This window comes from Balaenoptera borealis, assembly GCF_965194805.1.
Source record: "Balaenoptera borealis genome assembly, chromosome: 10".
Taxonomy (NCBI): Eukaryota; Metazoa; Chordata; class Mammalia; order Artiodactyla; family Balaenopteridae; genus Balaenoptera; species Balaenoptera borealis.
Window position 1 is genome coordinate 93,538,853 of NC_138874.1, and position 14,763 is coordinate 93,553,615.

The 14,763-nt window shown below is 48.7% G+C and overlaps 1 protein-coding gene and 1 long non-coding RNA gene across 6 annotated transcripts in view; one reads left to right on the forward strand and one right to left on the reverse strand.

Annotated features, from left to right (window-relative positions):
* The window catches only part of SH3PXD2A (SH3 and PX domains 2A), a 241,159-nt gene that overhangs the window by 206,481 nt on the left and 19,915 nt on the right, over positions 1–14,763 (reverse strand). The gene's annotated exons all lie outside the window — the stretch shown is intronic.
* Positions 250–9,422, forward strand: LOC309636214. Its single transcript, XR_014249309.1, has 2 exons — positions 250–5,981; positions 8,621–9,422. It is a non-coding gene; the product is annotated as an uncharacterized lncRNA (long non-coding RNA).

A 14,763-nucleotide genomic window follows, 5' to 3' on the forward strand; every position in this document is an offset into this window, starting at 1 on the left:
GCCGGCTGGAGAAGAGCCGCGCACGCGGCCAGGGGAGACTGCCAGAGGCTGCATCTGGCTCGGCTTCCCGCACCGATTCCCATCTGGCCGAGGCATGGAGGTGAGACGAGAAACACACAGCCGGCCTCCTCCCCCAGCGCCCCCAAAGTCACGTCATCCAGGCATTCCCTCCGGGAGGGCTGCCCCCTCCCTGTGACCTCAGCCTGTTTCACTTGGCCAGAGCCCACCCCCGGAGAGCAGGCACCCCCCCACACCCTAGCTCACACCCAGGCCCATGCAGGGAAAGGCGTGAGCTATAGATTCCAGCCCTCCCAGGCTGCACACCAAAGCCCCAAATAAGGGCCCACCCCTCCCAGCCCTGTCTTCTGAGATGCCAGCTGGGCTGCAGAGGGGGGCCGGGGGTGCTGGGACGCTCGGCCAGAACACTGCGGGCTTGTCCTCTTCCAGCCTCTACGTGGAATCTCCCTCCAGCTTTAACCAAGGGGGGGGGGGTCAGGCTGGCAAGAAAAGACAGGCAAGTCCAATGGGTGGTGTCTAACAGCTTCCAGTACTAAATCCTAGCTTTGCCTCTTGTGTGGTGTAAGAAAATTTGGTGGACAAATTATCTCATTTCTCTGAGCCTCCATTTCCTTGCCTGTAAACTGAGGGTAATAAGAGGACAGGCCTTGGACAGTTTGAGTGATGACTAAAATGTATGCAAAGTGCTTAGCACGTGCCTGGCCCTCAGCAAACACCCAGCGTATGGTCACTCTTTTATTTCCTGGCTTCCTCCAGTGGCAGTGCCAGAGAAGGCTCAGTCCCACCTGCACAACTGCCAGTGGCCAGCTCCAAATACAAGTGGTAAATCTGTTATTGTTATATTATTATTATTTTTTTTTTAAATAAATAAATTTATTTATTTATTTTTGGCTGCATTGGGTCTTCGTTGCTGTGCGCAGGCTTTCTCTAGTTGTGGCGAGCGGGGGCTACTCTTTGTTGCGGTGCGCGGGTTTCTCACTGTGGTGGCTTCTCTTGTTGCGGAGCACGGGCTCTAGGGCACGCGGGCTTCAGTAGTGGTGGCACTCAGGCTCAGTAGCTGTGGCTCGCGGGCTCTAGTGCACAGTCTCAGTAGTTGTGGCGCACGGGCTTAGTTGCTCCACAGCATGTGGGATCTTCCCGGACCAGGGCTCGAACCCGTGTGCCCTGCATTGACAGGCGGATTCTTAACCACTGCGCCAGCAGGGAAGTCCAAAATTATTGGACTTCCAATAATTGTTATATTATTACTGACTTCATCTTTCTTATTTATTTTGATAGCTACTTATCCTGGGAAATAGAAAACTGACCTTTTCTGGGTGTTTTACATACTGTGCACAAAAGCAACTTTAGTAAATTTGTTATTTGGAATACACTCTCTAATAGGATGCTTCCTACACAGATATAACCCCTAGCAGCCCAAGCCCCCACAGAAATCCTGGGGCTCTCTCACAGCTGCACGCAGGCACACACACACACACTCTCACAGCTGCGCACACACACGCACACACACGTAGGTTCTTCCTTGGCATCCCGCCTTGCCCTCTACTCCCCTAATCCCAGAAGCTGTGTGTCCAACATCAAGCCCCGCCCCCCCACAGCTGCCCAATCACAAGTTCTGTCCTGATGTACTGCCTGGCATTGGGATGAAGAGGGGAACAGCACTTTCATGCCTGTTAACAGTAAGAACCCCAGGAAGCTCAGAGCAAGCCCAGAGCAGCCCCTTGGGTGTAGGCAGCAAAGAAGCTCACTTCCAACTCACAGCCCCAGAGGAAAGTGATCTAAACACCACCAAGCCCCCTTGGAGACTCCCCACCCACCTGCCTGGAGAACAACCCTCTAAATCCAAACTAATGAGTTGAACCACCCAACAGAAAAATGTTTAATGGGCCAAGAATGTAAAAAGGCATTTACCAAAAAAGAAATACAAGTGACCAATCCATCCATGGGAAGACACTCAAACTCATGCATAATTAAGAAAGAAATCAGAGCTCTTTTTCTTTAGCTGACTGGCAAAACATTCAAGTTTGGTAGGTCCCAGTGCTGATGAAGGTATGAGGAAACAGACATGTCTCACACACTGTAGGAGGGATGTGAGTTCTTTTAGGAGGGCCATTTGCCAGTATATATCAAAATGAGAAATGCAAATTCTTTGACCCACCAATTCCCCTGCTAGAAATTTATCCTGGGGATAAACTCACAGAAGTGTGTCAAGTTTTATGTTCAAGGATGTTTTGGGCAATATCCGTCAAATTGTTTCAGGACATCCTCAGAATTAAATAGTTTGCAACTATCCCAAGAGCAAGGTCTTCTAGTTTTGCCCACAGGGAGGTTATGCCATGAAGGAAGTAAGAGAAAGCTATGGAAGAATCAATCCTTTTGCATAAATACTCTTTAAGGCAGTGCTGGCTTTGTCTAAGAAGGTGTCATTCCTTACTCTGCCTTTATTGGTCTGGCTTTAACCACTTCCCTTCCAGTGAACTGAAAGCCTGGTCCCGGTCAGCCAAGTCACAGAGCACTGCAACTTTCATGGCACCCAAGGAAGGGACAGGAGCCACACTAGCAAGTTCCAAGCAGGCTCTATGCTGGAGGCAGTCATACATACACAAGCTCAGGGGACCCATACACCAACCCTGGGGATGGGCACGAGTAGTGTCCCCATCTTACAAAAGAAGATGCTAAGGTTCCGAGAGGGTAAGTGACTTGTCCAAGGTCACACAGCCAGCATGTACTATGCCTGGATTCCAACCCCTGTGTTCTTTCCCACCTTGTGACAGCCTCAGGCCTTACACTACACCTCACGGACTCTTAGAAAGTTGATGGAGTTTGGGGATGCGAGGCAGGGAAGAACCTGCAGAAGCAGCTGAGCTGAGGGAAGGAGGGCCAGCTGGCAGGGGTCGGGCTTGGGCTGGGACAGCCAAGTCAGGCCAGTCAGCTTGCCAAGGCCTTGCTCCTTGCTGATGAGAAAAGGCATCTCAGTACCACACCACCACCCTCTACATGGGACTGCTACCCCAGGCTGTCCCCTGCCAGCTGGTGGCCACTCCCTGGCCCCTAGGAGGAAGCTCACAGGCCTGCCAGGCTATTTTGAAAGCCTGAAGCCTTGTGGAATGTGCCTACTATGGCCCTCTCCCATTGACCCTCAAGGACCAGACACCCGCTTCCTTCTGTGGTACCCTGCAGAGACAGAGGAGACATCCAGTGGGTGCCGAGGGCAAAGAGGGCAGGGGTGGAGTTTGGTTCTGTCAGTGGCTTTGGCCAACTCATTTCACCCCCCGTGGGCCTCAGTTTCCTTGTGTTTGAAATGGGAAGACAAGAAAAAGGGCAGAGTTGGGATATGACTGCTGGTGTCCCCCGCCCAGCTTCTAACATTCTCTGTTCTCTGGGCTTTTCCATGGCTGGGGGAGGCTGCCAGTGCATAGGCTGGGTCAAGTGCGAGGGGAAGGGGACCTGGAGTCGGAGGCTAGGGTTAGCGTCCGGCTTGGTCACCATGGGCTCTGTGACCTTGGGTCCAGAAGTGCTCAGGTTCTGGAGGAGGTTCTGGGTCTCAAGCGAACATTCAGCGAGGCTGAGAACAGGCTGCTAGTGTGGGGGACGACCACCCACCCTGTCTGCAGCCCCAGGCCCTGAGGCCCTGACACCATCACTTTCACGGACACAAATGGGAGTCTCAACAGAGGAACCGAGGGAGCAAGAGCCATGTTCCCTGAGTTCTGACCACACCTGGAAAGGGCCAGGGTCAACCAATCAGAGAATCGGACTCTCAGGACCAGAAGGGGACCTGAAAGGTCACTGAGCCCTGCCCTGTGCTTGCATAGGTCCAGCGGCGACGGGGCGGCTGCACACAAGGCAGTCCGTGCAATCTCTGGGCATCTGACCATCAGAACGTTCTTCCTTACACTGAGCTGAATCTCCTTCCTGCTAACTGCTATCCATACCCACTAGTTCCGCCCCTGAGGCCACAGAGCACAGACCAAACTCCTCTCCTGAAGCAGGGCATTTCGCACGACCCCTCTCCAGGCGTCTCCTCTGCTGCGGGCTAACCTCTCCACTTCCTCTTGTCGCTGCCATGACCAGTCTTGCATGTTCCTCCACCACGCTGTCCTCCGTGTACTCTGCCCTCAAACAGCGCGCACTGGGCCTCCCAGGTGCAGACAGACTGACAGGGCAGAACAGAAGCAGATTCTTACCACCTCCCTCCTCTAAACGTTCTAAACCCTGACTTTCTGAGCACAGTCTAAGAACTGTGAATTCTGTGAACGCATACCCAGGGTTGGAGAGTCATACTGCTGACGTCTGCTGACCTCCCAAGAGACCCAAACCCTGACACCTCACACTCCCGCTTCCACGAAAACCAAACCTGCTGCTGCCAACACTTGGGCCACTGGTCTCTTGAATAAAAACACATTACATTTATGCCTAGGCAATCCCAATCTTCTTCAAGGCATTTTTGGAAGCTGGCTTGTTGCCTAACACACTCTTTCTCCTTCCTCCCTGTGTCACCTGTGAATGTGAGCAGGATGACCTCAAAATCCCATTGAAGTCATCGACAAACATTTTTGGTCAGAGACAGAGAACAGAGCCCTGTGGCACATCCCTAGAGACCCTCCTTCAGGTCAACGCTTAGCTCAGTTCTGCATGAAGCTGAGAACAGGGGGGCTCCCGGATAAATCACGGTTGTATATAACAAATGCTTTTATTTTTCAAACCATAAGAGGAACTCCCTATACAAAAGATTCGTCAGCAAGTTTGTACATAAAACAAGAAGTCCTCTTGTAAATTAAATAAATCACAAACTGACCTCTCGTGCACATCCAGCATTTCATGAACTCCAGCTGATAAAGACACCTGCACGTGCACAATGCTCCCCACGTGCCGGACTCCCGGCTGAGCACTTCAGGCATGAAGGCCTGTCAGTGGCACCGTCACTCCCAGTTTGCAAGCAAGGGCTCTAAGAGGTCACATGACTCACCTAAGGCCACATAGATGGAAACCCAGATGCCCGGCCATGTCTGTTGAACTCTAAAACTTCTCCTCTTTCCACTGTGTGATGCTGTCTCTCAGGTTTCCCTAAAGAAGGCTACACTTGGTTCTGTCCTTCCCCTGGACTGAGCCCAGAACCCCCCATCCCAGGCCCTCAGTGTGCTCTCCAACTCCTTCCTGTGATCAGAGAGCTTCAGACCTACTGGGAACATGGCCGGCCTTGGGAAACAGGAGCCCATGATTTGGGTGGAACTGTCTCCCAATGCTGGGATTTTCTTCTTAGTGAGCCCAATTCCTTCTGGTGCCCCAGGCACAATTTAGAACCTGGCAGCAACCCAGGTCCAGCCTTAGGTTAGGAGAAAATGGCATTCCTGGGCCTCACCTAACTACCTATAAAATGGGTATCACAACGGTAACAGGGAACTGCCTTCACAGGGTTGTCGTGAGGATCCTGAAACACCTCCCTCCCTCCCACCACTGAGCCTTCACCCTCCGCTCGGAACACCCTTCTCCTTCCTTCCAGATTTACAGAGAGGCGTCCTGTTCCTGCTTCAGAGTGTCCTGTTCCTTCCCTGATCTCAGTCCGTAGCTGCACATCCACGCACAAGACTGGTGAAAGTTGGTCATCCCAGCCAGTCGGTAAGCTCCCTCCTCTTCTGACTTGTAATCATTTTGATTCAACCAGGAATCTGCAGCATCTGACATGGTGCCTGGCACACAGCTGGCATCTAATAAATGCTTGTTGATGAATGAAAGGTCAGATGAGAAAATAGACACAGGCCTGCTTTTCTCTAGGCCAGCATGGCTGAACCAGTGCAAGGGCTCTGCATGGCCCGCCTTAGGGAACTAGAAGATGCTGCCTGGAGGGGGCTGGGAGCCAAGGAAAGGTGTGTTTCCATTTGGGCAGGATGGGAGGAGAAGCAGAGAGCACAGACGTGATCAAGGGATGAATCCATTTCCTTCCAAACAAGGATGTCCCTCAGGTAATCTGTTATTCTGACAGGTCCACACCCATTGTGGTGACCACACTAATGAATCACCCTGGGAGCTCGAGGTGGAGGAGGGATGGGTAGGGGACGTCGCCTCCATGGAACCAAGGAAACTTGGCCCTCAGCGGTCACTACATGTCATTAGCTGTGACCCGGGGGCCATGGCTTTGGGGCAGTGATGAAGACTGGGACGCTGGCTCACTCTCAGGAGGGGCTGGTGGAATTCCTGCTGTTCCCGGGCCCTCCTTCTCTTCTGCTTCCGCAGCCTGGAGTGCTCACCCCCTCCCATCTCCCTCCCCACCTCCCCCTTCCCTCCCAGGCCCTCCCTCCCTGACAACCCTACTAAAACTGAGTCTCTACCACGGTATCAGGCAAAGAGAATGTGCTTTGGAGTTCAACATGTGAGGGTTTTTTAATTGAAGTATAGTTGCTGTACAGTATTCTATAAGTTACAGGTGTACAATGGTGATTCATAATTTTTTACGGTTATACTCTGTTTATAGTTATTATAAAATATTAACATGTGAGTTTGAGCCCAGATCCACTACCCGAGCTGTGTGTTGTTGGGCAAGTAACAAAACTTCTCTGAGCCTTGGTCCTGTGTTTGTAAAGTGAACCTCACTGGGTTGCTGTGAAAATTAAAGAGGTCATGGACACAAGGCCCATAGCACAAAGCCTGGCACGCTGTATGCACCTTGAATTCCTTGCAGCCTCTCCCTAGAACTCCCCTGGAGTTTTTGGTAGCTAATTATCTTTCCACAGAAGGAAGTGTTCTCTTTCAACCTAAACCATAAGGTTTTTTGAGGGCAAGGCTGTGTCCCGGCCACCTCTGCACAGTCCTCAGAGAGAGAGGGCAGTGTTGAAAAGCATGGGCCTTGGTGTAAATTTCAGCCTTGCCACATACTGTCCGCGTGACCACGGGCAAATAGTCCTATGCCTGCTGGAGCCTCTGTTTCCTCATCTGTAAAATGGGGGTAACAAGAGTGGATGGTAATAGTTCTGCCTTTTGTAGAGGGCTGGTGTGAGGCTTATAGGAGGGCCTATGTGTACTGAGTTTTACACAGTCCTTGGCATAGAATTCAACAAGGGCCGGAGATAGTGATCATCAGCCGGGCAGGGCCCAGCATGGTGGCACAGGGCACTGGCATCTTTGGGGAGGGAGGGAGGGAGGGAAGTCTTTGTAACAAGATGTTGTTATGGTTCTCCGTTTCGAGCAAGGGAGGGGCCCGCTGAGCTGATGTATCGTCATCTAGGCAGACAGGTTCATCTAGGTGGCCACACCTGGCCGGGGAGGGGAGGCTTGTGCTCAGGAGAGGGAGCCAGGAAGCTAGTGAGAGTGCCAGGTCCCAAATCAGCCTAAGGAACAAGAGTCCATTCTCCACACCTGGGAGTTCTTCCTGATGATTCAGGGACGACATTCTCAGGTTTAAGAACAACATTCTCATGTCGCAAGTCCGGTGAGCGACTTTATTGCCACTCCTCAAATGAGCTTCCCCCAGCTCACTAAAGTAGGCAGGCCAGCAGCTCAGAACTTGGTCAGCTTTGAAGGATCGCCCACCCTGGGGGCGGCCCTGAGATAACCCAGCCTAACTTTTTAATAAAAGCAAGATGATTCCTGGTCTCTTTCCAATTAAAGTCAGGCCGCCTGGCCTTACGGCGTTCCCCCAGCTCCACAAGCGCAAGCTGGCGAAGGGAGGTGGGCTGGAGAAGCTAGCAGGAATCTCATCACTCAGATATTCCACTTCAGGGTCGGGGGCCCTCCCTGGCTGAGAGCCCCAGGGCAGGGCCTCTGCTAGAGCCATCAGCACTATCTTCGAGTGTCCATCTTCATTTCAGACCCAAGATGAGGAGTCTCTTCCTGCAAATCTGCCTTTTGGGTCTTGTGAGAACAAAGACTGTTTCTGTTCTGCACTTCTGCCCCCCTCCTCCTAACCTCACCCCCAGGCCGAGTCACAGTTGGCCCACTGCTTGGGTGAGCCGTGATACAGACACTGGTGCATTCGTTAATTTATTTCCCAGGTGAAAGGCACTGTCGCAACTTCTGCCACTGCATATGGAAACACACACACACACACCCTAGCACGCTTTCTTTTCTCAACGGGGCAGTCGCCCGTTGCCGTTCATGCTGTCTTGACAGTTCTTCCTTTTGAAGTCTCCACATCTTTTGCCCACTGACTGGGACGTTCCACTCTGCCGGGTTCTTATTTTCTTAACACAGTGGAAATATTTGGCCTTTTCCATAATAGTTAGCTCTCCTGATGCAATACATAGACAGCACTTTTTTTTACGTTGTGTTTTCAAGGGACTGTTTATTTAATGGCGATGTGTAGGGTACCACACACTGCTCTGGGAGGTAAGCCCTGTAGGCGGGGGGGAGGGGCGGGGGGGGTGTGAGCAGAGGAACCATCTAGAATGTTGTGCTCCCATCCCACTTCTGGGACACAAGCAGCTATCCAAGCTTCTCTAAAGAGTGTAATTTATTATGTCTCTTTTAAGTTTAAGAGGCTCTCAGAGTCGCTTCTCCAAGACCCCCCACTCCAAAGAGCAATAAATGAGACTAAAATGAACATGTGTGAGGGTAAGAAGGTAATGCCACTTTTTAAAGGAAGGATTCTGTTTGTTTTTTTAAATAGGTCTGGTTCTAGACTTTGAAAATGATGGATTAGGGAGTTCCCTGGTGGCGCAGTGGTTAAGAATTCGCCTGCCAATGCAGGGGACACGGGTTTGAGCCCTGGTCCGGGAAGATCCCACAAGCCGCGGAGCAACGAAGCCCGTGAGCCACAACTACTGAGCCCGCATGCCATGACTACTGAAGCCCACGGGCCTAGAGCCCGTGCTCCGCAACAAGAGAAGCCACCACAGTGAGAAGCCCGTGCACCGCAACGAAGAGCAGCCCCGGCTCGCTGCAACTAGAGAAAGCCTGCACGCAGCAACGAAGACCCAATGCAGCCAAAAATAAATAAATAAATAAATACATAAATAAATAAAAAGACTCTTCAAAAACAAAAAAAGATGGATTAACATGTAATCCTGTGTCAACCACCCAACAAGTATTTACTGAGCACCTGCTAAGTGCAAAGCGGGGAAAAATGCAGAGGTGGGGAGGGGCAGTGGGGGGCAGGCTCTAGGTAGAAGGGTAAGGAAGACCCTAATCACTACCCTCACAGTGTACTTGGAGAAATCAGGCAAGCATATAACGCGTATCTAACATAGGACCTAAAGCCACAATTATGCTCTGCTGGAACCAGGCAAGGTTTAAGACTTCAGTAATAGCCCACCCCAGCGACCCAAGATGTCACAGAACAGGGAATTCCCCGGCAGTCCAGTGGTTAAGACTCAGCACTCTCACTGCTGAGGGCCCGGGTTCCATCCCAGGTCGGGGAACTAAGATCTCACAAGCCGCGCAGCGTGGCCAAAAAAAAAAAAAAAAGATAAGATGTCAAAGAACAGTTATGATTAATTATCCATTGAAACGTTCAGGCCAAGAAGTTGTATAGTATTAGGTAGGAGTCTTTTCCCTATAATTATCCCCAGCAAATAAGCCCAACTCATTTCCGTTTGCAAACAAGGCTGCAGGCATTTAAACAGAGTTAAATCCCAAACCTGGCTTCTGTGAAGAGAGCAACATCCGGGGAGGGTCTGCAGCCCACCTCCAACCATGGGCACACACAGGTGAAGCAGTACCTTTCAGAGGACATTTCTGGGGCATTCACAAGAATGGCCGGTGAGGCTCGGAGGCACTGAGCAAAGGGGGGAAAACAAGATAAGAAGGGCTTATTTCAGATTAACTTGAAAAACAAAGGAGGTTTAGCTTTGAAAAGCTGGCTGAGTTTTTAAGATAATGGAGAAAGGTTTTAGGTTTCTGGTCCCATTAGTGAGAACTGGGTGGGGAATTACAAAAAGAACTTTCATTACAGGCAAGGGAGCCGGGCCAGGAAGGAATGATATGAAGACATTAAAACTCACTACGTCTTCCAATCTTGGTTGGATTGGTCCATGGGGAGAAATGCCAACAGCCTAGAAGGCCCTCTCTGGAAAGGAGAGAGGAAAATGACCTACTCTTCTGGATAACACCAAGTGTTGGTGACGGTGTAGGGAGATGAGAACCGTGGTTCACTGCTCGTAGGCTTATAAATTGTACAGCTCTTCTGAAAAGCAATAGGGTAGTATTTACTTAAACTCAGTCTGTATAAGCCCTGTGCCCTAGTGATCCCACCCCTGGGTGTACGTACTGGGGAAATCGCTGCAGACTGTAAGGGCTGCAGCCTACAGGGACGTTTTTCTGCAACAGTGTTTGCAGGAGAAAGTGTTGGAGGCAACCTCAGGGCCCATTAACAGTGGGCAGCAAATAAGTAAACTGTGGTGGCTGCGAGCATGGAACACGATGCAGCAGTCAGAAGCAATAAAGTGGCTGCATACGACAATGTAAATAGATCTTATAAACACAGTATTGTGTAAAAAGGGAAATCACCAAACCAAACCTATAGCACAATACCATTTATGTAGATTACGAACCACGCTCACGAACAGCACAACCTATTTTCTGAGGATACATGGGTTTATGTTAAACAGGTTAGAGGGGATGCATAAGGGGAAAAGGGATAGGGGTGAAGATTAGGACTGAAGGGGAAAAATAAAAATAAAGCAGGAGGAGGCCTTTGCAGTGTGATAATGTACAATGAACTGAAAAAATATGATTAACTTGCTGCACCTGAGGGTAGAAAAACCAGCATGTGACCTACTCTTTTGGGAGGGAAATGCACGATACAGAGCAGCATCAACAAATATTGACGGAGTGCACGCTCGAGGTCCACCAGAGCCCTGGTCCTAAGGAGTTTAGCATCTGGTAAGGAGCCTGGAGCTTAAGGATGAGCCCCTATCTGTCCCTCCTCATCCTAAGTGTCTGGGTCAGTGCTTCACATATGCTTGTTCAATTAATCCTGCAGAGGAAAGAAATATGTAAACCAGTAATTATTACAAGCTAGGAGTGGAGGAAACCCATCTGTCTCAGGTGGACCTGGAAGGCCCTTTAGAAGACACATCTGAGATGAGCCTTAAAGGATTTCAGCAGGGGAGGGGGCAAGTTCCAGGCAATGAACATGGCTTTGGGGCAAGGGTGCAGAGAGAGATGCTGGGTGACCACAAGGTGACCGCTCTGGTCTAGGCTGGCTGCAGTGACCTGCAGAAGCCCATCTAAGCTGCCATGTGGCCTAGAATTAGGGTGATAGAGAGAGGAGTGCAAGATGGAAGTGAAAGGCTAATGAATCGATGAGACAGGGCAGAAGCAGACCCAGGGCAGTAGTACCAGCACGTGGCTCGTCATCAGATGCTCCTGTGGAGCTTTGAAAAAGACATGAACTTTGGGTCCTGCCCTTGTGCCAGGCTACCTGAATACCGAATCAGCCTCCGGGCTTGTAGCGGGTGATCCCGAAGGAAGAAATTCTTCACCAGCTTCCCAGGCAGATCTGGGAACCACTCATCAGCAGATCACAGAATCCAGATGGATGTCAGGGGAGGAGAAGTCAAATGTCACTCCCAGATTTTGACTCTGGGGACTGGAAAAACGGTGGTGCCATTAATTTAAATACTGGGCAGTCAGGGAGTAGGATAAGGTGGGTGGCGGAGGACGGGTGAGTAGGTGCTGGCTGGCTGGGGACAGGAGAAGGTCCTCCTGTGGACACAGATCTGCCCAGAGGTCACAGATTAAGTGGAAAAGAAGGTCCAGAACCAAAGAGTATGGAGAGAAGAAAATGGAAGCACAAGGCTTAGTAACTGGACAGAATCTAGGGAAACACCTTTGTTTAGGAAGTGGAAAGGGATTATCCCAGGAGATAAGAGGAATGGTGAAAAGTAAGGAAAACCAGGACAGAGAAAGACCACAAAGCCAGCAGCAGCAGTGGAATCACAGCCCTCTGGTGCTACCTTCACTCTCTGGGTCCATCTTCCTGACTACAAATCCCCTAAAGAGGCTGTAGGTTATAGACGCTTAATCTTAAAGCAGAATGGAGTCAGCCTTGCGGACAGCCTGCAACCACCTCCCACCGCCCTTATGTTACAGGTGACTGGTCTGGACACCCAACGAGGGCTATTGATTTGCCTTTTGTTTCTTTTACTCTAGTTCAGTGGTTCTGACGCTGCACAAAATTGCGTACAAAGTGCCCTCGACACTGAATTGGATGGGCAATTTAACGGATGTTCAAAGGTGATTTTGACCCTCCTTGTTGGCTTGAGAGCCTGACCCGCACATCGGATGAGGCTACACCACACTGCCGTCCCCTCCCAACTGGTCTTCCAGCTCCTCCGGTCTCTGGAGTCCAATCAATCCTTCACACCACGTGCGCAGTTACATCTTTAAACACACACTGGGTCATGTCAAGCAACACCTCCAGGGGCTTCTCCTGCTTGCAGGGAAGTCTGAACTCCCAAGCGTGATGTTCCAACCCCAGACCCCAGTTTCTCTTCACACCCCAAGTTCCCACTTCTGGTCTACTCATGGCTCCCCATCATCTGTCGGCTGCTCTACCGCTGCCTCTCCCGGGGAGGACCTGTCTTTCTCTCGTTCCCCCTCTAGTGACCTAAAATTAAGAGCACAAGCTACAGAGGCCAGGGCGCCTGACTCTGATTCCCAGTGCACCAATCACTGGCTCTGCCACCCTGGCTAAGTCTCTTTCCTCTTTGGTAAGATGGGGATGAGTTAACGCACCTACCTCACAGGGTTGTGAGGATTAAATGAGATAACACTCAGAAAGCCCTCAACAGTGCGGGGCACAGAGTAAACAGTCCATTAGACATATACATGTGCTCATGGGTACACACACATGCACAGGCACTCATGTGCACATCTGCTATTGTATCTCCGTAAAGCATTCATTTCATGATCGATGCTCTGCTCTTCCTAATACATGATAAACCCCACCCAAGGCACTGAACAGATAAGCTCTACTCCCAGGTGGGGCTCACCCAGTGTAGTGGGCTCTGGGCTAATTTGCATCTAATTGTTACTTTTGCTCTTTCAAGAGTCACTCAGTCAAATTCTGTGCTGGAATCAAACCTATGTTAAGATGCCCCTGTCTTTCTTGCCTCTTTAAATTCAGATTTAGACCCAACTTCTGTACCAATGAACCAAGGCACCTCATCCTGAGCCTCCTTTTTATATATCTCAATAAATATAAAAAGAATTTTTATTGATATGAATGATTGCTTTACTCTAAATTTGCAAAATCATTAAATAAACATATAAAGAAGGAATGCAAACATTTAAACATTAAAATTTTTACTAACTTACTTTTTAGTTTGGGAATTGTATCATCATTTTTTACTTTGAAATTTTGTTTTAAGATTTTTTTTTTAATGTGGACCATTTTTAAAGTCTTTATTGAATTTGTTACAATATTGCTTCTGTTTTATGTTTTGGTTTTCTGGCAGAGAGGCATGTGGGATCTCAGCTCCCCAACCAGGGATCAAACTCGCATCCCCTTCATTGGAAGGTGAAGTCTTAACCACTGGACCACCAGGGAAGTTCTGTTTTTTTTATCAATACATTTCACCAGAATATAAACTCCCCAGGACAAGGATTTTTGTCCGTTTTTGTGTACTAATATAGTCTCAAACCTAGAACAATGCCTGGCATGTAGTAGGCATTTAACAAATCTTTGCTGAATGAATGAATGAACAAATGAAGACTACATGTAACATAGAACAAATCCTTCCACACACCATTCAAAATAAATAAATACTAAAATTCTATCATTTTTTAAATAAGAGAAACAGAAACATTATGGATAAAGTTTAAATCCCTTATTCTCCTCCCAGGCCCATTTCTCTCTCCCCATCCAGAAGCAGCCAGTGTCATGAATTTTTTTGTGTGTATCCTTCTGGTCTGTGTTTTTATACTTTTTCCACAAACATATGTAAATATATATAATACACTTTTTGTGAATAATTTTTAATTTGTAGAAACAGTATGAAATTTAGATAAATAATATTTACATAAATGGTATAATAGGTAATATTCTATTGCTTGCCTTTTTCACTCAATGTTGTTTTGGGGATCATTCCAGGTTGAAACTTATAAATCTTATTCACATTAACTGTACAGAATTCCATCATATGAATATACCGTATTTATTTATCCATCTTCTTCTCCTGGGCATTTGTATTATTCCAAGTGGTAGCCATAGTTCACAGAATATTCCAGTTCTCTTCCTTCTCAGGCACATGGTAGGACTGTGCTTCCATCAGCAGCATATGAGGTTCCCCACTTCCTCATAGTCTAACCAACACTTGGCATTGTTAAGACATTTCACCCTGTGCGTTCCAACGGGGAATCACATAATCTCTTGAACAAAACTGCTAAGTAGTATACTCAAGGGTCTAGAATATGTGAAATACTCTTGTTGACCAAAAAGTCCTTTACGTTGTGTCTTTTGCTTTTAAACATTACTTTAGCCTGATGCCCAGCCATAGATTGGGAAGGAGGGGGATGCAAGATAATACAGTGTTCCTAAATTGATTCCACAAACATCAGGGATCCACAAGGGTCTTCATTGGAAGTATCAGTTCTCATTGTATGGATTTAGACACAGACGGAATAGGAAAATGGATTAAATGTGGACTGACCTACCTAACATAAACCCCAGACACTCTTACCTATCAGTGTCGCTTTGATAATTTATCCTACAAAAATAGTAGCTCATATATATATATAGATAGATATATATAGATATATATAGGGCAGCACTGTTTATAATGGCAAAAATAAAAAAGTTGAAAACAA